General features: G+C 40.0%; 1 long non-coding RNA gene across 1 annotated transcript; it reads right to left on the minus strand.

Annotated features, from left to right (window-relative positions):
- Positions 1–865: 865 nt before the first annotated feature.
- Positions 866–2,056, minus strand: LOC135530181 (uncharacterized). Its single transcript, XR_010453817.1, has 2 exons — positions 1,983–2,056; positions 866–1,353 (listed from the first exon to the last, which is right to left on the minus strand). It is a non-coding gene; the product is annotated as an uncharacterized LOC135530181 (long non-coding RNA).
- Between the last annotated feature and the right edge of the window lie 424 nt (positions 2,057–2,480).

The raw sequence follows: 2,480 nt of genomic DNA on the forward strand, positions 1-2,480 counted from the left end.
CCGTCATCCACACTGATATGTCTGCCAGACATGCAGAGATGCGATTCGCCACCTGGTCATCAGAAGGGGGAAAGGAGAAGATTAATTGTGTGTCGTCTGCATAGCAATGATAGGAGAGACCATGTGAGGTTATGACAGAGCCAAGTGACTTGGTGTATAGCGAGAATAGGAGAGGGCCTATTTCTGGGCCTACCAGAAATATATAGATCATAGAGGGGAAGTGGAGAACAAAGACTAGCTGTTAACATATATTACATATCATATGTAACAGCCCCAAGATAATTCAGGGCGTTTCCAAAACTCCTTCTTCCTTTCACCTTTCTGCTAATTTGGACCCTCTGTTTACTCCCAAATATACATCAACATGTTCAGGAGGTCCAGGACTACAAACATGGGTCATTAGAATGTCCAGACAATAGATTTGACACTACAAACTGTTCCAAGTGGATATTGAGGATGGGAAGGCTAAACCAGTGAGGATGAGATTTTGAGTGACATCTGTTTGAACGACTGAAAATATCCACTTCACTCTTTAGGGACCCTTATAAGAGAACACCAGTCAAATATGAGCATTTGATATTGTATGTGACTTGACAACAAAGACTGACGGTCAAAGATGACCGTATCTTTGATATCTCTACTACACTCATTGATTGGTGATACAGTCAACTCAATACAGTGTATGTAATGGTGGTTTGGTACTGTTGAGAATGTTGGACCAGGCCTAAATTGGAGCATGTAAATATCTGCAGAATACATTTGAATTGAACATTTTTTGTATGCACAAAGTCAAATGTACTAACTTCCTGTTGACTCTGATGATATGTCAAACATAACTACTGGTACACAGGAAGCTACAAACAGGAAATAAGTAGAACTTTTATTAATATGATACAACAAACTAATACAACAATAGGTGCATTTGAATGCGTATGTGTACCTGCATGTATGTGTGTGTGCGTGTGTGTATGAAAATGTGTGTAAGTGTGAAAGAGAGAGTGTGTGTGTGTGTGTGTGTGTGTGTGTGTGTGTGTGTGTGTGTGTGTGTGTGTGTGTGTGTGTGTGTGTGTGTGTGTGTGTGTGTGTGTGTGTGTGTGTGTGTGTGTGTGAGAGAGAGAGAGAGAGAGAGAGAGAGAGAGAATGAAGAATAAAGTTGTGTACACTATAAACTGCTGTATGTGTTACAGTACGTTGTCATGGTGATGTTAAAACACTTTCTCACAAATCCAGTTGAGTTTCCTGTCACATGACATGTCATTCCATGCCTTAAGTGGAGTCCAATCTGTATGTATCTCAACACAGTCCTCCTCCCCAGTAGGATCTTTACTATCAGGCTGATTGTCATTCCAGTACCTACAGGGTTAAAAACCGTCAGATATCATGGTTAATACCAGTACCTACAGGGTTAACAACAGTCAGATATCATGGTTAATACCAGTACCCACAGGGTTAAAAACAGTCAGATATCATGGTTAATACCAGTACCTACAGGGTTAACAACAGCCATATATCATGTTTAATACCAGTACCTACAGGGTTAACAACAGTCAGATATCATGGTTAATACCAGTACCTACAGAGTTAACAACAGTCAGATATCATGGTTAATACCAGTACCTACAGGGTTAACAACAGTCAGATATCATGGTTAATACCAGTACCTACAGGGTTAACAACAGTCAGATATCATGGATAATACCAGTACCTACAGGGTTAAAAACAGTCCGATATGATGGTTAATACCAGTACCTACAGGGTTAAAAACAGTCAGATATCATGGTTAATACCAGTACCTACAGGGTTAAAAACAGTCAGATATCATGGTTAATACCATGTTACATGTCACAGTTACAAAATCATAATACTATATAATATGTTGACATCTTATAGTTAACTGCGTTGACTGCTATCATCAATATCAGTAACCTGCATAGAAACATGTTGAGTGGAGCCTTATTGACAGATTAGTTATCATCTCTCACCTTGTGGTCAGTGTGGTGCTGTCCACCCATTTCCAGGTCCCCTCCTTAACAGAGTCAGTCAGACCAATCCAGACTCTCTTCTTGAGGTTGAAGAGAAATGTCTGTTGTTGAGAAAGATAAATTAGCAGATGTTTGATCATATCTACCCGCTGCACACCCATGCTCTCTCTCTCATGTGTTCCTTATCACTGTTTATCATCACCAGGTCTGCTCCTCTCTCCAGACAGTCCTTTCTGCTCTCCTTCCAGGTTTTAGACTCAGTAGACAGGAAGTACCAACTGGATTCAAACTTCTGCCAGCCTTCAGGACAGGTTTGAATATATTGATGACATACGAATTTCCTTCAATTTATCACACTGGACACTTAATGAAAGAACACAGACTGATGATAAGTTGTGTGGTATTAATGATAATTTATTACTGTAGGTTTACTCACTGAGATTGGTAAACCTCCCGCTAAGAACATCTCTCTCAGTCTGTAACTTGTCTCTCTCTTTA

Source organism: Oncorhynchus masou, unplaced genomic scaffold, assembly GCF_036934945.1.
Source record: "Oncorhynchus masou masou isolate Uvic2021 unplaced genomic scaffold, UVic_Omas_1.1 unplaced_scaffold_1282, whole genome shotgun sequence".
In the NCBI taxonomy this organism is placed as follows: domain Eukaryota; kingdom Metazoa; phylum Chordata; class Actinopteri; order Salmoniformes; family Salmonidae; genus Oncorhynchus; species Oncorhynchus masou.